The sequence below is a fragment of the Hypanus sabinus genome, chromosome 9 (genome assembly GCF_030144855.1).
Source record: "Hypanus sabinus isolate sHypSab1 chromosome 9, sHypSab1.hap1, whole genome shotgun sequence".
Classification (NCBI taxonomy): Eukaryota; Metazoa; Chordata; class Chondrichthyes; order Myliobatiformes; family Dasyatidae; genus Hypanus; species Hypanus sabinus.
This window is the reverse complement of record NC_082714.1, coordinates 91483652-91508651: the sequence shown is the minus strand read 5'-3', so window position 1 is coordinate 91508651 and position 25000 is coordinate 91483652. Positions and strand designations below refer to the sequence as shown.

The 25000-nt window shown below is 50.5% G+C and overlaps 1 pseudogene; it reads left to right on the top strand.

Moving 5' to 3' along the window:
* Positions 1-25000, top strand: part of LOC132399627 (transcription factor 12-like) — a 168151-nt pseudogene that overhangs the window by 67753 nt on the left and 75398 nt on the right.

Sequence of the window (25000 nt, the reverse complement as noted above, 5' to 3'; positions counted from 1 at the left end):
CAGGGAGGGGCCTTAGTGGCGGTGGCATGCGTGATAGCTGGCTGTGGTGATTGGCCAGTTGTCTTTTGCACCAGTTGCTTGTCAGTACTTGTTTTGGTGTAGCTTCTCATTGACTCTGTTATATTTCGTTCTACTGTGGATGTCGGGTTGGTGTTTGGTGACGTAGACAGATGGAGCTCGTCTGCTGGAGTTGGCCTCGCCTCAGGAGAAGGAAAACTCTGATCTCAAACCTCCGCTGCCTTGCGGCTTTTCCCATGCGCGGGGAAGGAAAATTCCGGAGCTCGAGTTCAACGTTGACTGACATCTCCTGCGATGCCCCTGGTGCCAAACCGTATCGGTCTCCACTGCTCCTTAACGTTCATCAGCTGTGTGGAGAGAGGGAGCCTGCTGCATGGGCAACAGCTCGCCCTCCGTATCGTACTGCCCTGGCTAGTGTAGACAGCTAGGATCCAACATCCATGGCCGCCCTCGACCAAGGGAGGTCCTCACGCTGACTTTGATCATAAATTATCTTTGAACTTCGGAAGGGCCAGGGGTTGGGAGGGGTTGCCTCTCGACACAGGGGTTGGGAGGGGTTGCCTCTCGACACAGGGGTTGGGAGGGGTTGCCTCTCGACACAGGGGTTGGGAGGGGTTGCCTCTCGACACAGGGGTTGGGATTGTTTCACAGATGGAATGGTAATGAAGTGTCTGATTAGTCATCATGGTATCTGAGGGACGTGAAGCGTTTCAGCACCACTGTTCCAATGTGGGGCTGCTGTCAGTATTTCATTCCTGCAGTCTCCATTTTACAGAATCAGTAGTCAGATGTCCTGCCTACCTACTCATAAGACAAAGGAGCAGAAGTCCGCCATTCGGCCCATCGAGTCTGCTCCGCCATTTTATCATGAGCTGATCCATTCTCTCATTTAGTCCCACACTCCCGCCTTCTCACCATAACCTTTGATGCCCTGGCTACTCAGATACCTATCAATCTCCGCCTTAAATACACCCAATGACTTGACCTCCACTGCCACCCGTGGCAACAAATTCCACAGATTCACCACCCTCTGGCTAAAAAAATGTCTTCGCATCTCTGTTCTGAATGGGCGCCCTGCAATCCTCAAGTCATGTCCTCTCGTACTAGACTCCCCCACCATGGGAAACAACTTTGCCACATCCACTCTGTCCGTTCCTTTCAACATTCAAAATGTTTCTGTGCGGTCCCCCCTCATTCTTCTAAACTCCAAGGAGTACAGTCCAAGAGCAGTCAAACGTTCCTCAATAAGGAGCCCAAAACTGTACACGGTTCTCCAAGTGAGGTCTTACCAGTGGCTTACAGAGCCTCAACATCACATCCCTGCTCCTATACTCTATTCCTCCAGAAATGAATGCCAATCTATCCATGCGTAGTCACCCCAGCCCCTCCTGCATAGCAGTAAGTATAAACTTAGCCTATCAAGATACAGGATTCAAGATCAAGTTTCAAGATTGTTGAATGTCATTCCCAGTACACAACAACCTTACACTGAATGTCAGTAAGACCAAAGTACTGGTTGTGGACTTCAGGAAGGGTAAGATAAGGGAACACAGAGGGGTCAGAAGTGGAGAGAGTGAGCAGTTTCAAGTTCCTGGGTGTCAGTATCTTTGAGGATCTAACCTGGACACAACATATCGATGCAGCGATAAAGAAGGCACGACAGCGGCTATATTTCACTAGGAGTGTGAGGAGATTTGGTTTGTCACCAAAAACACTGACAGATTTCTACAGATGTACTGTGGAGAGTATTCTAACTGTCTGGTATGGCCAGGGTTGGGGTGGGGGACAGGAAGGAAGTAAGTTGCGGAGAGTTGTAAACTGAGTCAGCTCCATCAGCCTCCATAGTATCCAGGACATCCTCAGGGACCAATGTCTCAGGAAGGCAGCATCCTCCATTAAGAACCCCCATCACCCAGGATGTGCCCTCTTCTCATTGTTACCATCAGGAAGGAGGCACAGGAGCCTGAAGGCGCAGCAATTCCAGGACAGCTTCTTCCCCTCTGCCTTCCCATTTCTGAACGGACATTGAACCCATGAACACTATTTTTCATACTACTAATTTAATTTAACTATTTCATATATATATTATATATATATATTTACCATAATTTACAGTTTTCTTTTTCTCTTATTATTATGTATATCTGCCCGCAAAGTTAACAAATTTAACGACATATGCTGGTGATAGTAAACCTGATTTTGATTCTGACAAGTGTAAAGGAGAACAAAATAATTTTTAAATCTGGATGCGATGTAGCAGTAAAAGATAAAGATTACAGAGAGACCTCTGTTGGTTGGAATCAACCATGGACATTGTGTCCTAGCTGTACACAAGCCAGGGCAGTAAGATGTGGTCCCTTTGCTCCAAGCAGCTGATCACACCAAAGAAACAGTTAAAAAAAAACACAGTAAACATAAATACATAAGATGGCTTATATACATAGATTGATTGTATGTCTATAAAGTGACACTAGGTCAGGAGTGTCTGCACATAAGGTGACTGACAGGAAGTGATAAAGCAGTGGTGGAGTTAGTGGCTGGAGGTGTTGATCAGCCTCGCTGATCGGGGAAAGTAGCTGATTTTGAGTCTGGAGGTCCTGGTATGGATGCTACATAGCCTTCTCCCTGATGGGAATGGGACAAACTCTCCATGCGCGGGTCTGGTGTCCGACCCTCGTGAAAAATGTCAATAAGATTGAAGGAATAATACAGAGAAAATTTGCAAGGATGTTCTCAGAACGTGAGGAACTGAGTTATAGATTCAATAGATTAGGATTTGATTCCCTGGAGTGATTTTATAGAGATATACAGAATTATGAGGGGTATAGATAGGGTAAATACCATGTGGATAGTCAGAGGCTTTTTCCCAGAGCTGAAATGGCTAACATGAGAGGGCACAGTGTAAAGGAGCTTGGAAGTAGGTACAGAGGAGATGTCAGGGGCAAGTTTTATACGCAGAGAATGGTGAGAGTGTGGAATGGTTTGCTGGTGATGGTGGTGGAGGCGGATACAATAGGGTCTTTTAAGCGACTCCTGGACAGGTACATGGAGCTCAGAAAAATAGAGGGCTATGGGTAACCCTAGGTAATTTCTAAGGTAGGGACGTATTCAGCACAGCTTTGTGGGCTGAAGGGCCCAGTATGTGCTGTAGTTTTTCTACATATTTAAGGGGAACCTCAGGGGGTGATGAGTGTGTGGAACAAGCTGCCAGTGGAAGTGGTGGATGTGGGTTCAATTACAACCGCCAAGAGAAACTTGAATAGGCACATGGCTGGGAAGGGTATGGAGCATTACAGTTCATGGAACTTTGGCAAAATAACATGGACTAGATGGGCTGAAGGGCCTGCTCTTGTACTGTAGTGCTCTATGACTCTGTTTCACAGCCTCTATCTCTGTCTCATGTGCTCTCCCACGGGTGCCCCCCTCTCTCTCACCTCCCTTGTTACTTGCCTCGTACGACACTGCATCACCCGATCCCTTGCACACTACCTCGCTCCCCCTTGTTCGCTTTTCCTTGCTCCTCTTCTTTGTTGTTCTCCCTCATTCTATAAGACCCAGGAGCAGCTTAAGGCCATTCAACCCATCGAGTCTGCTCTGCCATTTCATCCTGGCAGATTTATTATCCCTCTCAACCAAATTCTCCTGCCTCCCTCCCTTAATCTTTGACGCCCTGATTAATCACCCTCCACTTTAAATATACCCAATGGCTTGGCTTCCACAGCCATTACTGGCACTGAATTCCACAGATTCAACTCCCTCTGGCAAAAGAAATTCCTCCTCTTCTCTGTTCTAAAGGGACGTTCTTCTGTTCCGAGGGTGTAGCCTCTGGTCCAGGACTCTCCCACTCCAGGAAGCATCTTCTGCACAGCCCCTCTGTCCAGGCCTTGGTTTCAATGAGACCCCTCCTCCCGTTCATCTAGACTCCAGTCAGTACTGCTTTTCACTCAGCCCCTCACTCTCACTCCTCTACTTGATATCTTGTTCTTCCTATCTCCTCTGGTCCTTTCTTCCCCAACCCCCGGCAACCCCTGACCGAGGCAAATTATGCCTCCTGCCACTGGGAGGTGTGCCTAGTGAGGGGCATCTCACCTCCACAGGGAGCTGGCAGACCGCCTGAGCACCAGTGTTACTGCCCGATTAACCGACGGATCCAATGATCCCTCGAGGCGGTTCCCCTGTACGGGAGAGGGGCGAAGCTTCGGGCTGAACTCCAGCCAACAGTGGAGGCATGTTGCTGACAGCTCTGGAGTCAGTGAGGCTGCCAGCACCGTGTATGTACCCTGGCACAATGCACAAACCACTGCTGAATCTAGAGCTGAAGCAGTCTCCTTTAATTTCACCCCAGGCTCTTCCTCAAGCTATCAGTCATCTTCTTGCCCTTCTTTCTCCATTGCCCTCGCGGGGCTTTGTCTGTGTTTAGAATCACAGCCTGACCACCAGTCCTCGGACCGGCTTATTCGCCCGCAATGCCGTTACAGCTGAATCTAATTCAAATCAATTTCAGGCTTATTTATGACATGTACATCGAAACAGACTGCTCTGTTTGCTCGGCAGAACAGCGTAGAACACAACCTGGACACAGAACGGAGAATGTCACAGCACAGTGTAGCCCATTTGGCTCATGGTCTATTGGAACCAATCCAACCCTCCTCTCCCCCATAGCCCTCCATTTCCCCCTCATCCTTGCGCATGTCTAAGATCCTCTTCAACGTTCTGAACGTATCTGTTGCTACCATCACCCTGTGGTGTGTTCCACGCACCAACCACCCTCTGCTCTCTAATCCAGGCACCATCCTGGTAGATCTCCTCTGCACCCCCGCTAAAGCTTCCACATCCTTCCTAAATTGAGCTGACCAGAACTGAGCGCAGTACTCCCAAGTGTGGTCTGACTTGTGCTTTGTAGAGCAGGTCAGGCAGCAGCTATGGAAATGAATAATCAGTCAATGGAACTGGGCCAAGACCCTTCATCAGGACTTCTGCCCCCATCCCTTTCCTTTATAGTCCTGATAAGGTGAATCAGACTGATATGTTGCTTTTTATTCCCCCTTGTGGGTGCTGTATAACCTGCCCTACTTTATGTTGATCTTTATATATTGGCTTTCCATCTGATTTAAAATTCTCATCTCTGATGTCTCCATGACCTTGTCCCTTCCCTGAATGTGTAATCTCTGCGTTCCTCCAGTTTTAGCTTTTTTGTACGTTCTTAAAGTGGTGCGTGGCCAAGTGGTTAAGGTGTTGGACTAGCGATCTGAAGGTCGTGAGTTCGTGCTCCAGTCCACCCAGCTGAAAATGGGTACCGGCAAACTGCTGGGGGTTAACCTCGCGATCGACTGGCGTCCTATCCGGGGTGGGGGGGGGGGGGGAAGTCTCGTGCTCTCAGTCGCTTCACGGAAACTGGTGTAAGCACCGGCCTGATGAACCTATAAAGCTCGGGACAGACTCGGGACTAACATTCTTAAGTTAAGTTCTTAAACGCTACTGAGGTGCCAGCAACCCAGTGTCTGTAAGGACAGTTTGTACATTCTCCCCATGACCAGGTGGGTTTCCTCCTGCAGTCCAAAGACAGATGGGTTAATTGGTCACAAGGGTATAGTTGGTTGGATTACTGGCCTGTTATCATGCTCGACACTCAGTGGCTATTTTATTAAGTACCGCCTGTACCGAATAAAACATCCACTGAGTTTATATTTGTGATTTTTAAAATTTTTATTTTATTGTATTTATTTTATTTTTAAATAAAATAACTCAAGTGGATTTATCTCACCATTGTATTTTTGCTTTGTTTAATCATGCTGTATGTACATTAGTTGGCACAGGTCTTGCATCTGAAGCTATTATCACAGTGGCAGACACTCATGAGACAGTAACATGACACCAGCCTTCCATGAAAAGATACCACAATGGCAAATTCCCAAAAAATCAGCAACTTTCCACATTTAAAGCTGTCAGCTAATGTACTGGGGGGGGGTTGTGGGGGGGAGAGACATGTGGGTCAATTGTACAGTTCAGGCTTTTTCGCTCGATCGAAAGTCTAGAAGGCAAAGCCTATAGAGTGTAGGCCCAGAGGCCTATCCTGGAGCTGGAGGCCTGCCCTTGCGTGGGACAGAGGAAAGGGGCTTGGTTTGCTGCTGTTTTGCTTATTGTGTTCTTTGTTTGTTCTGCTAAGCAATGTGGGCATGCTATGTTGGCTCCGGAAAGTGTTGGCATGTTGGCACAGCACCTTTAACATCAGCCACAGCACTTTGTAACCAAGTGTAGACCCTGTTGTAATGTAGGAAATCTGATGGTCAATTCTGTGCACAGGAGCCCACACAATGGTGACCAGTCAGTGAAAACTGAGCAATAAGTTTTAATAGTCTCTGTAGCAACCAGGACATCTTCAAGGAGCAAAGCCTCAGAAAGGTGATGAAAGGACCCCTCCCTCAGGACTCCCTCACTGTTACCATCAGGAGGAGGCGCAGAAAACTGAAGACACACACTCCACAATTCAGGAACAGCTTCCTCCCCCCTGCCATCCAATCTCTGAATGGACATTGAACCCACGAACACTTCCACACTACTTTTTCTTACTATCTATTTTTGCACTACTGATTTAATTTAACTATTTAACTATTTAATCTGTATGCTCACTGTACTTCACAGTTTATTCTCTATTATCATGTACTGCATTGTGCTGCTACTGCAAGGTCAACTAATTTCACGACGTATGTCGGTGATATTAAACTTGATCCTGAATAAGTTCTGAACTGGAAATTAAATAGCTCTCTTCTACTTGTCAGAAGTAGGCCACTCAGCCCCTCGAGGACTGTGCTGGCTCTGTGCCACAGTATCCCAGCTATTCCCACCCCTAGCTTCAGACAGACATACTTTGTTGATCCCGAGGGAAACTGGGTTTCGTTACAGTCCACCAACCAAGTATAGTGTAGAAATATGGCAATATAAAACCATAAATAATTAAATATTAATAAGTTAATCATGCCAAGTGGAAATAAGTCCAGGACCAGCCTATTGGCTCAGGGTGTCTGACACTCCAAGGGAGGAGTTGGAAAGTTTGATGGCCACAGGCAGGAATGACTTCCTATGACGCTCAGTGTTGCATCTCGGTGGAATGAGTCTCTGGCTGAATGTACTCCTGTGCCTAACCAGTACATTATGGAGTGGATGGGAGACATTGTCCAAGATGGCATGCAACTTGGACAGCATCCTCTTTTCAGACACCACCGTCAGAGAGTCCAGTTCCACCCCCACAACATCACTGGCCTTACGAATGAGTTTGTTGATTCTGTTGGTGTCCCTACCCTCAGCCTGCTGCCCCAGCACACAACAGCAAAAAAGATAGCACTGGCCACCACAGCCTCGTAGAACATCCTCAGCATCGTCCGGCAGATGTTAAAGGACCTCAGTCTCCTCAGGAAATAGAGACGGCTCTGACCCTTCTTGTAGACAGCCTCAGTGTTCTTTGACCAGTCTGCGACTTCACCAGCCCGTGCAAGGGCAGCTGCATCATCTATGCTGCTCAAGGACTTGGGCTATATATATTTTTTCTGATTGTATGTTTCTCTGGTGGACCCGGAGAGAGGCTGTTCCATTTGGCTGTATTCATGCATATGGTTAAATGACAATTAAACTTGGACTTAAATATTGAACTGCCAATATATTTCTTTCATATCAAAAGCTTATCTATTTTCTGTTTCAATCCTGAGATGTAGTGGTTAGCGCAACGTCACTACAGCTTGGCGTGTTGGAGTTCGGAATTTGGCTCCGGAACCTTCTGTAAGGAGCTTGTACGTTCTCCCCTTGAACTGCGGGTGTTTCTGCGGGGTGCTCTGGTTTCCTCCCACATTCCAAAGGCGTCTCGGTTGGAAGGTTAATTGGTCGTTGTAAATTGTCCCGTGATTGGGCCAGGGTTGAACAGGTGGGTTGCTGAGCGGTGAGGCTCGTTGGGCTGGAAGGGCCTGTTCTGTGCTGTATCTCTGAATAAATAAATGGTCCTGGTGTCCCTCACCAACTTGTACAGATGATTCATAGAATGTACCCTATCCAGACTGATCACAGCTTAGTATGCCAACCGCTCTGCCTGAGACCACCACGAATTGCAAAGAGTTGTAAATTCAGCCCAGTGCACCATAGAAACTAGCCTTCCTGCCCTCACTGGACCACGGACTCAGCATAATCACAGACCCATTCCTCCCCGGACATTTGCTCTTCTCCCCCCTTCCATGCAGCAGAAGATTAAAACGCTTGAGAACACGTACCACCAGGCTGAAAGTCAGCATCTCTCCCACTGAACCTGCCTGTGGAGTTAAAGAGCTTCTGCAGTTTTATTTAATCGTGCGCATAGAAGCCTCTTTAGTAGGTGGTGATGCAACTAGTTAGAAAGCTCTCCACAGTATATCTGTGGAAATCTGCTACCAAATGTCCCTAATGTATCTGCCTCTACCAGGCGGCACATGAAGAACCTCTTAGACAGGCATATGTCAAAGAAAAACAGAGGGCTACATGGAAGGGAAGGGTTAAGCTGAATTTAGAATAGGTTAAAAAGTCGGCACAACATTGTGGACTGTTCTGAATCTTTGACCTCAAACTTCAGTCTTGTAGCATGGTTTTGGAGGTCGATCATTAAAGCTATAAGCAAAGTTTGACTGCTGCTGGTAAGCGTGTTTGACACAGGATATGAACACACACTTCCTGTCAGGTCAGGGCCTTTCCTGCCATCTTTTAACCATATGCAGATTTATTCAGTCTTGGCCTGCACCCGATCACCTCCGATACGAGCTGGGCTCTTAGAGAGCTCACACAGAAAGTCAAGTTTCGTGATTTCTTGCCAAAGCCATATTATTTGCTGCGCAAGTTCATAAAATGTTGCCCAATATTTACACACAAGTGGCTATATGCAGCAATTAAATTCTGGCAGACTGCCCGTCTCTGAACGTTAGCCATTATTCATTGACAATGGCTGAGTGCGGCAACCTTTTCAGAATCAGAATCAGGTTTAATATCACTGGCATATGTCATGAAATGTGTTAACTTTGCAGCACCAGTAGAGTGCAAACTGTGAATTACAGAAAGTATCTACATAAAATCCTTAAATTAAATAAGTAGTGCAAAAACAGACCAAGGAAAGTAGTGAGATAGTGTTCATGGGTTCAATGTCCATTCAGAAATCGGATGGCAGAGGGGAAGATGCTGTTCCTGAATTGTGGAGTGTGTGCCTGTACTTTTGCCCTGATGGTTAACAGTGAGGAGAGGGCATGTCCTAGGTAGAGGGGGTTTCTTAATAACGGACAGTGCCCACCATGGACAGTGACCACCACGGACAGTGACAATAACGGACAGTGACAATAACGGACAGTGACAATAACGGACAGTGCCCACCACGGACAGTGCCCACCACGGACAGTGACAATAACGGACAGTGACTATAATGGACAGTGCCCACCACGGACAGTGACAATAACGGAGAGTGACAATAACGGACAGTGACAATAACGGACAGTGCCCACCACGGACAGTGCCCACCACGGACAGTGACAATAACGGACAGTGCCCACCACGGACAGTGACAATAACGGACAGTGCCCACCACGGACAGTGCCCACCACGGACAGTGACAATAACGGACAGTGACAATAACGGACAGTGCCCACCACGGACAGTGACAATAATTGGCAGTGCCCACCACGGACAGTGCCCACCACGGACAGTGACAATAATGGACAGTGCCCACCACGGACACTGACAATAACGGACAGTGCCCACCACGGACAGTGACAATAACGGACAGTGACAATAATGGACAGTGCCCACCACGGACAGTGCCCACCACGGACAGTGACAATAACGGACAGTGCCCACCACGGACAGTGACAATAACGGACAGTGACAATAATGGACAGTGACAATAACGGACAGTGCCCACCACGGACAGTGACAATAACGGATAGTGCCCACAACGGACAGTGATAATAACGGACAGTGACTATAATGGACAGTGCCCACCACGGACAGTGACAATAACGGACAGTGCCCACCACGGACAGTGACAATAACGGAGAGTGACAATAACGGACAGTGACAATAACGGACAGTGCCCACCACGGACAGTGACAATAACGGACAGTGACAATAACGGACAGTGCCCACCACGGACAGTGCCCACCACGGACAGTGACAATAACGGACAGTGCCCACCACGGACAGTGCCCACCACGGACAGTGACAATAACGGACAGTGCCCACCACGGACAGTGACAATAATTGGCAGTGCCCACCACGGACAGTGACAATAACGGACAGTGCCCACCACGGACAGTGACAATAACGGACAGTGACAATAACAGACAGTGCCCACCACGGACAGTGACAATAACGGACAGTGACAATAACGGACAGTGACAATAACGGACAGTGCCCACCACGGACAGTGACAATAACGGACAGTGACAATAATGGACAGTGACCACCACGGACAGTGACAATAACGGACAGTGACAATAACGGACAGTGACCACCACGGACTGTGACAATAACGGACAGTGACAATAACGGACAGTGCCCACCACGGACAGTGACAATAACGGACAGTGACAATAACGGACAGTGACAATAACGGACAGTGACAATAACGGACAGTGACAATAACGGACAGTGCCCACCACGGACAGTGACAATAACGGACAGTGACAATAACGGACAGTGCCCACCACGGACAGTGACAATAACGGACAGTGACAATAACGGACAGTGACAATAACGGACAGTGACAATAATGGACAGTGACAATAACGGACAGTGACAATAACAGACAGTGCCCACCACGGACAGTGACAATAACGGACAGTGACAATAACGGACAGTGACAATAACGGACAGTGCCCACCACGGACAGTGACAATAACGGACAGTGACAATAACGGACAGTGCCCACCACGGACAGTGCCCACCACGGACAGTGACAATAATGGACAGTGACAATAATGGACAGTGACAATAACGGACAGTGACAATAATGGACAGTGACAATAATGGACAGTGACTATAATGGACAGTGACAATAATGGACAGTAACAATAATGGACAGTGACAATAATGGACAGTGACAATAACGGACAGTGCCCACCACGGACAGTGACAATAATGGACAGTGACAATAATGGACAGTGCCCACCACGGACAGTGACAATAACGGACAGTGACAATAACGGACAGTGCCCACCATGGACAGTGACAATAACGGACAGTGCCCACCATGGACAGTGACAATAACGGACAGTGACAATAACGGACAGTGCCCACCACGGACAGTGACAATAACGGACAGTGACAATAACGGACAGTGCCCACCACGGACAGTGACAATAACGGACAGTGACAATAATGGACAGTGACCACCACGGACAGTGACAATAACGGACAGTGACAATAATGGACAGTGACCACCACGGACAGTGACAATAACGGACAGTGCCCACCACGGACAGTGACAATAACGGACAGTGACAATAACGGACAGTGCCCACCACGGACAGTGACAATAACGGACAGTGCCCACCACGGACAGTGCCCACCACGGACAGTGACAATAATGGACAGTGACAATAACGGACAGTGACAATAATGGACAGTGACAATAATGGACAGTGACTATAATGGACAGTGACAATAATGGACAGTAACAATAATGGACAGTGACAATAATGGACAGTGACAATAACGGACAGTGCCCACCACGGACAGTGACAATAATGGACAGTGACAATAATGGACAGTAACAATAATGGACAGTGCCCACCACGGACAGTGACAATAACGGACAGTGACAATAACGGACAGTGCCCACCATGGACAGTGACAATAACGGACAGTGCCCACCACGGACAGTGACAATAACGGACAGTGACAATAACGGACAGTGCCCACCACGGACAGTGACAATAACGGACAGTGCCCACCACGGACAGTGACAATAACGGACAGTGACAATAATGGACAGTGACCACCACGGACAGTGACAATAACGGACAGTGACAATAATGGACAGTGACCACCACGGACAGTGACAATAATGGACAGTGACAATAATGGACAGTGACCACCACGGACAGTGACAATAACGGACAGTGACAATAACGGACAGTGACAATAACGGACAGTGCCCACCACGGACAGTGACAATAACGGACAGTGACAATAATGGACAGTGACCACCACGGACAGTGACAATAACGGACAGTGACAATAATGGACAGTGACCACCACGGACAGTGACAATAACGGACAGTGCCCACCACGGACAGTGACAATAACGGACAGTGACAATAACGGACAGTGCCCACCACGGACAGTGACAGTAACGGACAGTGACAATAACGGACAGTGACAATAACGGACAGTGCCCACCACGGACAGTGACAATAACGGACAGTGACAATAACGGACAGTGACAATAACGGACAGTGCCCACCACGGACAGTGACTATAACGGATAGTGCCTCTTTGAGGCATTTCTCCTTGAAGATGTCCTGGATATTATGGAGAGCAGTGCTCATGATGGAGCTGCCTAAGTTTAAACTCTCTGTAGCTGATGTCAATCCTGTGCAGTAGCCCATCCCCACCCACTACCAGACGGTGATGCAGCCAGTTGGAATGCTCTCCACAGTACACCTGTAGAAATTTGCAAGTGTCTTTGGTGACATTCCAAACCTCTTCAAACTCCCAATGAGTTACGGCCGCTGTCATGCCAGTAAGAGGGTCCTGAGTTCGAGGTGACTGTGAGTGCTGCCCACTTTCATTATGAGGTGTGAAGTGACACTCTTTGGAAGGGCGAGCTTGGAAGTTTAATGGCAGGATTCTTCCCTGTGTGAGGAAACAGAGATCTTGGGGTTCATGTCCACAGTTGCTGCACAAGTTGATTTGAAGGTGTATAGAGCGGAGTGCTGTCACAGGAAAGCAACATCCATCATCAACCCCCACCATCCAGGCCACTCTCTCTTCTCACTGCTGCTACCAGCAGGTTCAGGAACAGTTGCTACCCCTCAGCCATCAGGCTCCTGAAGCTGCTTGGATAACTTCACTCACCCCAACACTGAACTGATTCCACATCTATGGGCTCACTTGCAAGGACTTTGACATTTATTGCTTAATTATTTATTATTAATATTTTTTCTTTCTTTTTGTATTTGCACATTATGGTGCCTTTTGCACATTGGTTGTTTGTCTGCCCTGCTGGGTGAGGTCTTTCATTAATTCAGTTGTGTTTTTTGTATTTATTGTGAATGCCTGCAAGAAAATGAATCTCAGGGTTTGACAGGGTGATATACACGTGCTTTTGTAGCGGTGTGCTGCACGCAGCGCTAAAATTATGACACGGAGTCGGTAACTGCAGTCGAAGGAAAAACTTTATTCGAAATCTTCAGCCTCACTTTTAAGCCTCCCTCAACCTGCCCCCCCGTGGCGCAGAGGCTCCAAAGCTCTGTGCTCGCAAACCCCCGTAGGCTATCTAATTGTGAGCCGGTTCGGATGCGCCAGGAAATGGGTCGCCACACTTTGATAATTTATTTACTTTGAAATTTGAATTTTGTTGGCCTTCACTAGTCTGAGGATTGAGCTCGAGATAATGCTGCAGCTCCATAAAACACTGGTATGACCACACTTGGATGCTGTGTTCAGTTCTGGTCACCTCATTACAGGGAGGATGTGGAAGCTTTAGAGAGGATGCAGAGGAGATTTGCCAGGATGCAGCCTGGTGTAGAGAGCGTTTTTTATAAGGAAAGGTTGAGTGAGCGAGGGCTTTTCTCTTTGGAGCGAAGGAGGATGAGAGGTGACTTGATTGAAGTGTATGTGTGCAAGGGGAAAAGGGACATAGATCGGGTGGCTAGCCAGAGACTTTTTCCCAGGGTGGAAGTGGTTAATACGAGGAGACAAAATTTTAAGGTGATTAAAGTACAGGGGGCAATCTCAGAGGTAGGTTCTTCACACAGAGAGTGGTCGGTGCGTGGAATACCCTACCAGGGGTGGTGGTGGAGGCAGATACATTAGAGACATTTAAGAGACTCTTAGACGGGAACATGGATGAAAGAAAAATGGAGGACTCTGGGAGGGGAAAGAGCTCCATTGATCTCGGAGTCGGTCAATAGGCCGGCTGAACGTTGTGGGCCAGAGGGCCTGCACTGCGCTGGAAGAAACAGTTTTTCACCCAGGCCATCAGGCTTCTGAAGTCCCTGCTGCATCACATTCAAAGTGCCACTGGTTGATTTGTTCCAGTGTCTAGTACTAATGCACTTTAGTTTGTTATTTATGTCTGATTCATCTGTAGATTTTATCCTTACCTTCATAAGTTATCGTGCGTTATGTGTACTACTGTGCTTTTACATGCTAGTTAGAAGAAATGTCTCACTTCTATGTACATTATATGGTTAAATGTCAATAATGTTCACATGAATTGTGCTGTACTGTTCTGTGAATGGAATGGCAAGATATTGAAATGAGGACTTGCCTGTCCATCCCAGTGGACGCCAAGGGTCCGATGAATGCTAGTTCAAAGACTGTCAAGTCCTAAGGCCTTTGTCCCCCCTCAGCCAACATGGCTGAGACCAGTGCTTGTTACAAATGTGAGACTGTGCTGTGCAGGAGAGCACACTGTGCTCACGCTTGCAGTTTTCAGCATTCATCTAACTTGACACTATCCCTAAGCACCCTTGCAGACTCTCATTTGAACTCTTTTCTCAGAAAGTGGGGTAATTTTTGCCCATTTGATCTTCTGCAGGTGTATGCCCAGACACAGAATTCCGATGAGTACAGGGAGAATTCCAGCTTTCCATCCCCCAAGGCACCCGGCAGCATCTTCTCCAGCTCCTTTCTATTGCCAGGTAAGGTGACTATTTAGGATACTCATTTGGGGGGGGGGGTTACCCTTCAGTTGCGTACCTTCCCCTCGCTCCCACCCCCAACTGCAATGTTCCCCCCTTTCTCCCAACCCCAACTGCAATGTTACCCCCCTCGCTCCCACCCCCAACTGCAATGTTCCCCCCTTTCTCCCAACCCCAACTGCAATGTTCCCCCCCACTCCCAACCCCAACTGCAATGTTCCCCCCCTCACTCCCAACCCCAACTGCAATGTTCCCCCCCTCACTCCCAACCCCAACTGCAATGTTCCCCCCCACTCCCAACCCCAACTGCAATGTTCCCCCCCACTCCCAACCCCAACTGGAATGTTCCCTTCCCCTCGCTCCCAACCCCAACTGCAATGTTCCCCCCCTCACTCCCAACCCCAACTGCAATGTTCCCTTCCCCTCACTCCCAACCCCAACTGCAATGTTCCCCCCCTCACTCCCAACCCCAACTGCAATGTTCCCTTCCCCTCACTCCCAACCCCAACTGCAATGTTCCCCCCCACTCCCAACCCCAACTGCAATGTTCCCCACCTCACTCCCAACCCCAACTGCAATGTTCCCCCCCTCACTCCCAACCCCAACTGGAATGTTCCCTTCCCCTCGCTCCCAACCCCAACTGCAATGTTCCCCCCCTCACTCCCAACCCCAACTGCAATGTTCCCTTCCCCTCACTCCCAACCCCAACTGCAATGTTCCCCCCCTCACTCCCAACCCCAACTGCAATGTTCCCTTCCCCTCACTCCCAACCCCAACTGCAATGTTCCCTTCCCCTCGCTCCCAACCCCAACTGCAATGTTCCCCCCCTCACTCCCAACCCCAACTGCAATGTTCCCTTCCCCTCACTCCCAACCCCAACTGGAATGTTCCCCCCCTCACTCCCAACCCCAACTGCAATGTTCCCTTCCCCTCACTCCCAACCCCAACTGCAATGTTCCCCCCCACTCCCAACCCCAACTGCAATGTTCCCCACCTCACTCCCAACCCCAACTGCAATGTTCCCCCCCTCACTCCCAACCCCAACTGCAATGTTCCCCCCCTCACTCCCAACCCCAACTGCAATGTTCCCTTCCCCTCGCTCCCAACCCCAACTGCAATGTTCCCCCCCTCACTCCCAACCCCAACTGCAATGTTCCCCACCTCACTCCCACCCCCAACTGCAATGTTCCCCCCCACTCCCAACCCCAACTGCAATGTTCCCCCCTCACTCCCACCCCCAACTGCAATGTTGGTGTTCCTCCAAAATGCCTGATATTTCAGCTGGCTCTGAGCTGTTCCCAGCTCTGGTAGAATTCTCTGTGTCGTTGTGTCTGTGTTGATCTGTTGAGCACTATGGGCATGCTACGCTGGCGCTGGGATTTGTGTTGTGGCTTGCAGGCCATTCCTTGGGTGTGTTGGTTTTTAATGCAAATGGCACATTGTACCATACCCTGGCTGGGTGGTTCGTCATGTGCTGTATCATATGACATGGGTGATCTTGGTCTTTCCGTGACCATGATCGTTCTCGGCTGATTTTCCTGCAGAAGCGGTTTGCCACTGTCTTCTTCCTTCTGGGCAGAGTCTTTACGAGACGGGTGACCCCAGCCATTATCAGTACTCTTCAGAGGTTGTCTGCCTGGTGTCAGTGGTCACGTCACCAGGACTTACGATAGACATGCACCAGCTGCTCCCATGGCTGACCGGGGGCTAAGCAGGAGCCACACCTTGCCCAAGGGTGACCTGCAGTCTAGCGGAGGGAAGGGGCACCTTACACATCGCTTGGTAGAAACTTGTCTTCACCCTATCAGTGTGTTAAATAAATCTGAATCTGAAGCTGGAATGTCCTTGGCATGTCAGAGTATGTCTAATTGGAAAAAGGGGGCTTTGAAGGTAAAGTTTGCGGAGGGGGGGCGGGGGTGTGTGTGTGTGTGTGAGAGAGAGAGAGAGAGACAATGTAAGAAGCTGGGAGTTGATAGGTGGAAAAGGAAAAAAGGCTGAAGGAGAAGTATTCTGATAGGAGAGGAGAGTGGACCATCGGAGAAAGAGGAGAGGGGAAACAGAGGTAGGTGATAGGCCTCTGAGGATAAGAAAAGGGATGAGAGGGTAACCAGAAATAGGAATGGAAAATGAGATGGAGGGGATAGAATTACCAGAAATTAATGTTCATGTCATCATGACTTCACAGGCATCTGCCCCTTCCTTTCCAGTCCTGAGGAAGGGTCTCAGCCTGAGACGTTGACTGTTTATTCCTCTCCTTAGACGCTGCCTGAGCTGCTGAGTTCCTCCAGTATTTTGTGTGTGTTGCTCTGGATTTCCGGCATCTGCAGAATCTCTTGTGACCAATGCAGCTGAATATTGAAGGAGCCAGAAGCAGCAAGATGGGCTGAGCTTGGCAATTTGATCCTATCACTAAAAAAAAACACAAAATGCTGGCAGAACTCAGCAGGCCAGACAGCATCTATGGGAGGAGGTAGTGACGATTTTTCTGGCTGAAACCCTTCATCAGGAGTGAAGTAACATGGGATGGTCGAGGGGGGATATGAAGTGGGGGGAGGGATGAAGTAGAGAGCTGGGAAGTGATTGGCTGGAGGGAAATGGGCTGTGGGAAGGTGGAGAATTATGGGAAATAAAAGAGAAAGAAAGGTAGGGATGGGGGGAGAGATTATGGTGAGGGGGGAAAAGAGAGAGAAAGAGAACAAGAGTAAAATAATAGTTAGGGATGGGGGTAAGGGTGGGGGGCAGGGGTATCAATGGAGGTCAGTGAGTTGAATGTTCATGCCGGCAGGTAGGAGGCTACCTAGGCGGGAGATAAGGTATTGCTCCATCAACCTGCGCACGGCCTCATCTTGACAGTAGAGGAGGCCATGGACAGACATATCGGAGTGGGAGCATGTGGCCACAGGGAGATCCCGCCACTGCTGGAGAACTGAGCTCCGGTGTTCAGCGAAACGGTCTCCCAGTCTGCGGCGGGTCTCCCCAATGTATAAATGGCCACATCGGGAGCACCAGATACAGTATATCACCCCAGTTGACTCGCAGGTGAAGTGGTGCCTCACCTGAAAGGACTGTCTGGGGCCTAGGATGGTGGTGAGGGAAGAAGTGTGGGGGCAGGTGTAGTACTTCTTCCGTTTGCAGGGCTGAGTGCCCGGAGGGAGGTCCGTGGGGAGGGGTGTGGGGGATGAATGGACAAGGGAGTCGCGTAGGGAGCGATCCCTGCAGAAAGCTGAGAGTGGGGGGGAGGGGAAGATGTGGCTGGTGGTGGGATCACGTAGGAGGTGGCGCAAGTTACGGAGGATTATACGTTGGATCTGTAGGATCTGTTGGATCAGCCCTGGTGGGCTGGCGGGGGGATGGGGTGAGGGCAGAGGTGCGTGAAATACGGGAGACACAATGGAGGGCAGAGTTGATAGTGGATGAAGGGAAGCCCCTTCCTTTAAAAAAGGAAGACACGTCCTAGAATGAAAGGCCTCATCCTGAGAGCAGGTGAGAGAAAAGGATAGCATTTTTGCAGGAGACAGGGTGGGAGGAGGAATAGTCTAGGTAGCTGTGAGAGTCTGTAGGTTTGTAGTAGACGTCGGTGGATAGGCTGTCTCCAGAGATAGAAACAGAAAGATCTAGAAAGGGGAGTGAGGTGTTGGAAATAAACCAGGTGAATTTGAGGGCAGGGTGAAAGTTGGAGGCAAAGTTAGTGAAGTCGACGAGCTCAGCATGTGTGCAGGAAGCAGCACCGATGCAGTCGTTGATATAACGTAAGAAAAGGGGAGGACAGATACCGGTGTAGGCTTGGAACATAGATTGCCCCACATGGCTGACAAATGGCAGGCATAGCTAGGACCCATGCGGGTGCCCATGGCTACACCTTTAGTTTGGAGGAAGTGGGAGGAGCGATAGGAGAAATTGTTAAGGGTGAGGACTAATTCCGCGAGGCGGAGAAGAGTGGTGGCAGAGGGTGACTGGCTGGGTCTGGAACCCAGGAAGAAACGGAGAGCTTGGAGACCTTCCTGGTGGGGGATAGAGGTATATAGGGACTGGACGTCCATGGTGAAAATGAGGCAGTGGGGGCCAGGGAACTTGAAATCTTTGCAGAGATGTAAAGCATGGGAAGTATCACGGACATAGGTGGGAAGGGATTGAACAAGGCGAGATAAAACAGAGTCGAGTTAGGCAGAAATGAGTTCAGTGGGGCAGGAGCAAGCTGAGACAATAGGTCTACCTGGACAGGCAGGTTTGAGGATCTTGGGTAGGAGGTAGAAACAGGAAGTGTGGGGTGTGGGAACTATAAGTTTGGCGGCCATGGATGGGAGATCTCCCGAGCTGATGAGATTGGAAATGGTTTGGGAGACAATGGACTGATGCTCCCTAGTGGGGACATGTTCCAGGGATAGATAAGAGGAGGTGTCAGCGAGTTGTCGTTGTGCCTCCGCTATGTACAGGTCGGTGCGCCAGACGACAACAGCACCCCCCTTATCAGCGGGTTTGATGGTAAGGTTGGGATTATTGCAGAGGGAATGGAGAGCAGAACGTTCAGAGGGGGTAAGTTTGGAATTGGAGCAAGGGGTGGAGAAGTCGAGACGGTTGATGTCCCTACGGCAATTAGAGATGAACAGATCCAGGGCGGGTAGAAGTCCTGGGTGGGGAGTCCATGAGGAGGAGGAGGGTTGGAGGTGGGAGAACGGGTCATCGATGGGGGTGGGAGAGTCCCTACCGAAGAAGTGGGCTCGAAGACGGAGCCGGCGGAAGAAGAGCTCCACGTCCTGGTGTACGCGGAACTCACTGAGGTGAGGGCGAGGGGGGGACAAAGGTGAGGCACTTATTTAGGACAGAGCGCTCAGCCTCAGAGAGAGGAAGGTCGGAGGGGATGGTGAAGACCCGGCAGGGTTGAGAGCTCTGGTCCGAGGGGGGTGGGAGGCTGGTGGATTCAGTGGGGAAGGGGTGGGGGTGAGAGGAAGCTGAAGCCCCCGAGGGCCCGGGAACCGGTGATTGAACCTCAGGCTCGGAAAGATCAGATGGCAGCGTGCTGGTGGGGGGAGGGGGGGAGATGGCAGGCGTGGAGGTCCAGCTGGGAGGTCAGGGCTGGGATCCAGCGTGCTGGTGGGGGGAGGGGGGAGGGCAGGCGTGGAGGTCCAGCTGGGAGGTCAGGGCTGGGATCCAGCGTGCTGGTGGGGGGAGGGGGGAGGGCAGGCGTGGAGGTCCAGCTGGGAGGTCAGGGCTGGGATCCAGCGTGCTGGTGGGGGGAGGGGGAGGGCAGGCGTGGAGGTCCAGCTGGGAGGTCAAGGCTGGGATCCAGCGTGCTGGTGGGGGGAGGGGGGAGGGCAGGCGTGGAGGTCCAGCTGGGAGGTCAGGGCTGGGATCCAGCGTGCTGGTGGGGGGGAGGGGGGAGGGCAGGCGTGGAGGTCCAGCTGGGAGGTCAGGGCTGGGATCCAGCGTGCTGGTGGGGGGGGAGGGGGAGGGCAGGCGTGGAGGTCCAGCTGGGAGGTCAGGGCTGGGATCCAGCGTGCTGGTGGGGGGAGGGGGAGGGCAGGCGTGGAGGTCCAGCTGGGAGGTCAGGGCTGGGATCCAGCGTGCTGGTGGGGGGGAGGGGGAGGGCAGGCGTGGAGGTCCAGCTGGGAGGTCAGGGCTGGGATCCAGCGTGCTGGTGGGGGGAGGGGGGAGGGCAGGCGTGGAGGTCCAGCTGGGAGGTCAGGGCTGGGATCCAGCGTGCTGGTGGGGGGGGAGGGGGAGGGCAGGCGTGGAGGTCCAGCTGGGAGGTCAGGGCTGGGATCCAGCGTGCTGGTGGGGGGGAGGGGGAGCGCAGGCGTGGAGGTCCAGCTGGGAGGTCAGGGCTGGGATCCAGCGTGCTGGTGGGGGGGAGGGGGATGGCAGGCATGGAGGTCCAGCTGGGAGGTCAGGGCTGGGATCCAGCGTGCTGGTGTGGGGGGGGAGGGCAGGCGTGGAGGTCCAGCTGGGAGGTCAGGGCTGGGATCCAGCGTGCTGGTGGGGGGAGGGGGGGAGATGGCAGGCGTGGAGGTCCAGCTGGGAGGTCAGGGCTGGGATCCAGCGTGCTGGTGGGGGGAGGGGGGGAGATGGCAGGCGTGGAGGTCCAGCTGGGAGGTCAGGGCTGGGATCCAGCGTGCTGGTGGGGGGAGGGGGAGGGCAGGCGTGGAGGTCCAGCTGGGAGGTCAGGGCTGGGATCCAGCGTGCTGGTGGGGGGGAGGGGGAGGGCAGGTGTGGAGGTCCAGCTGGGAGGTTAGGGCTGGGATCCAGCGTGCTGGTGGGGGGAGAGGGAGGGCAGGTGTGGAGGTCCAGCTGGGAGGTCAGGGCTGGGATCCAGCGTGCTGGTGGGGGGAGGGGGGGAGATGGCAGGCGTGGAGGTCCAGCTGGGAGGTCAAGGCTGGGATCCGGCGTGCTGGTGGGGGGAGGGGGAGATGGCAGGCGTGGAGGTCCAGCTGGGAGGTCAAGGCCGGAGTCTCTGAGGGGGTGTCCATGGCCGTAGGAACCCGCGGTGGAGGTACTGGAGTCAGGGTTCGGAGTCTGTCCAGTGCCGTGATTGGCCGTGGGGGTCGCGATCCGAGATTCATGCGTGTTGGCCACACACTTCAATTCCACAGACCACTCCCACTCCGACATGTCCGTCCATGGCCTCCTCTACCATCAAGATGAGGCCACACGCAGGTCGATGGAGCAATACCTTATCTCCCGCCTAGGTAGTCTCCTACCTGCCGGCATGAACATTCAACTCACCGACCTCCATTGATACCCTTACCACCATCCCTATTTATTATTTTACTCATGTTCTCTTTCTCTCTCTTCCCCCCCCCTCACTATAATCTCTCCACCCAGCCCTACCTTTCTTTCTCTTTTATTTCCTATAATTCTCCACCTTCTCCCTAGTCCATTTCCCTTAGCCTATCACTTCCCAGCTCTGTACTTTATCCCTCCCCCCACTTCTTAACCCCCGCCGACCATCCCATGTTACTTCACTCCTGATGAAGGGTTTCAGCCCGAAACGTCGTCACTACCTCCTCCCATAGATGCTGTCTGGCCTGCTGAGTTCTGCCAGCATTTTGTGTTTTTGTTTATTTCCAGCATCTGCAGATTCACTCGTGTTGCCTTTGATCCTATCACTGTGGATTCTTAGGAGTAGCCTGACTTTCTGGAATAACCTCTGCTCCCATTTTACTAACACTTTTTATTTTGTCCAGATGGGCAACATAACACATCAGAACTGTGGACTCCATCCGGTGGGATCAGCCAGGCCAACTACGGGGCAGTTCCAGCTGGGGCCACCCCCCACATGAGCCAGGCGAATGGCTACTGCAACCTTCACCCTCACGAGCGTCTGGTGAGTTCGAGACCGATGCAGCACAGTGCACGGCCCACCCGCTCCGTACTGAGTTCCCCTCGTTTTACAGGGTAGAGGACAGTGGCGGTATACGCACACTTGATGTGCCTTCTCATATTGCGACTGGCCACTGCACTGTAGGCAGCAAAGGATAAGATTTTAAGATCTTTTTTCTTGAGATTAGCTTCATTTATCACAATGTGTAGTGAAAAGCATCATTTGCATCAAAGACCAGCAGTCAAAGCGTCAGAGCAGCTCTGTCCCCTCTAAACTGAGCAGCCACACAGTGAGTGAAATGCTCCCGTGCTCATAGCCTTTGTCTCTGCGCAGCTGGAATTCAACACAGCCGGAAAAAGTTTACGAAATAATATGAATGATTGTTTTTGCTTTTTACTGCATTTCATTTTATCCCTCAATTAATAAATAACATCAAAAGTATGGGATTTTTCAACTTTCATAGTATGTACATTACCAAAAGCAAACATTTTAAGTGTCACGCGATTCTCAGGCCATATTAAAATTTAAAACGACTGTAAAAAAAAAATTAGAAGGGGCATTACGGGGCAGTTGGCATCTGAACAGAATACTTTCTGTTGAGGGAAGAGAAATGTAATTCAGTAGGAAATATTAAATTGGGGACCACCTTGCTTCAATTGTGTTCCCTTCTCTATCCTTATAATTTATATTTTTTGTTTTATTTTTAAATTGAAGATGTTAGGGAATACAGATCCTTAAAGTAGCATCACTGGTAGATAGGGTCGTAAAGAAAGCTTTTGGCACTGACTTTCATAAGTCAAAGTATTAATACAGGAGTTGGGATGTTATGCTGAAGTTGTATAAGATGTTGGTGAGGCCAAATTTAGAATATTGTTTGCAGTTCTGGCCACAAAGATGGAAAGAGTGCAGGGAAAACTTACAAAGAGATGTTGCTGGGATTTGAGAACCTGGGTTATAGGGAAAGGTTGAATAGGTTAGAGCTTCAGAACTTTATTCCCTGGAGAGCAGGAGAATGCTGCCTGGCCTGCTGTGTTCCACCAGCATTTTGTGTGTGTTGTTGAATGAGGGGAGATTTAATAGAGGTGTACACAATTACGAGGGGCATACACATTGATGATGAGTGAGACAAGAACTAGAAAGGGTGAAAGGTGAAATAATTAAGGGGAACATGAGGGAGATGTTCATCAACGTGCTGCCAGAGAAAGTGATGGATGAGGGTTCAACTGCAACACTTAAGTTTGGTTGGAAGGGGTGTGGAGGGGTCATTGGTTAAGAATGAGTGGTGACATATTTAAGGGAAACCTGAGTGGGAACTTCTTCTCTCAGAACATGGAACAAGCTCCCGGCGGAGGTGGTGGATGTGGGTTCGATTTCAGCGTTTGAGAGAGTTTGGATAGGTATGTGCATGGGCGGGGTATGGGGAGCTATGGTCCAGGGGTAGGACGACGGGTCCAGGCGGAATAGCGTAGCATAGCGTTATTACAGCACCAGTGACTGGGGTTCAATTTCCACTGCTGTTTGTAAGGAGTTTGTACGTTCTCCCCATGGCCGCTTGGGCTTCCTCTGGGCGCTCCGGTTTCCCCTCACAGTCCAAACGTGTTGAGGTTAGTCGGTTAATTGGTCACATGGGTGTTATTGGGCAGTGTGGAATGGTTGTGCTGGGAGGGCCTGTTACCGTTCTGTTTTTTAAAATAAAATAGAGAGTATCATTTTGGTACAGATCAGATGGTCTGATGGGTTTTTTCCATGTTGTAGTATGTTGATGCCACACTGGCATATCCATTGGCATGATGCTATTACAGCTCGGGGTGTCGGAGTTCAGAGTTCAATTCCAGTGTCTCCTGTCAGGAAATTTACACGTTCCTTCCTATGGCCTCCGGGTGCTCCAGTCCAAAGACATGCAGACTTGTAGGTGAATTGGTCATTGTAAACTGCCCTGTGATTAGGCTGGGGTTAAATCGGTGGGTTGCTGGGGGCGGGGGCTGGGTCTCGAAGGGTCAACAGGGCCTGTTCTGTACTGTATCTCTAAATAGGTGACTGTATTCAACAATATTGTTACATTTTCCTAAGGCCAGTTTTGCCCCACTTTGACCAACCACTGCTACGGGAGCCAGCCTGTCGATGATGTCTCTCATTCAGTTCCTTTTCTCTTTACCTCAGCCCTACTCTCCCGCCGAGGTGAACGCCACTCTTCCTCCTGTCGCCAGCTTCACCGCAGCAGCACCAGCTCCTCCCCGTTTGCCACGTCCTCGCACACGCCGTCCTTAAGCAGTACGGAGAGCCTGATGGGTACGTCCCGCGCCCGCCGAAAGTCTGCCAAGGCTACTTCTTTGTATGTTTCTTGATGCCCGCTTGGCTGTCTTTAAATCTACTGACGTGCCTTTGTGCTATTGCAGGGAGCAGGGGCACTGCAGCTGGCAGCTCGCAGACTGGTGACGCTCTGGGCAAGGCCCTGGCATCGGTAGGTGGCTGGCTGTGAAACACGTTGGAATTGGAGTTTGTTAGTTATCCTCGTCTGTAACCAAGATACAGTGAAAAGCATAAGTAGGCTGAGGCATACAGAACGTAAAACAGTGCAGTACACCACAGCCCCTTCAGCCCACAGTGTTGTGCTGACCTTTTAACCTGCTCCAAGATCAATCTAACTCTTCCCCTCCACATAGACATCAATTTTGGTATCATCCATCCATGTGCCTAGGTGAGAGGTTTTTTAATGTCCCTTATGTATCTGCCTCTACCGCCAAACCTGGGAGGGTGTTCCACACACCAAACACTCCCTGTGTTAAAAACCTGTCTC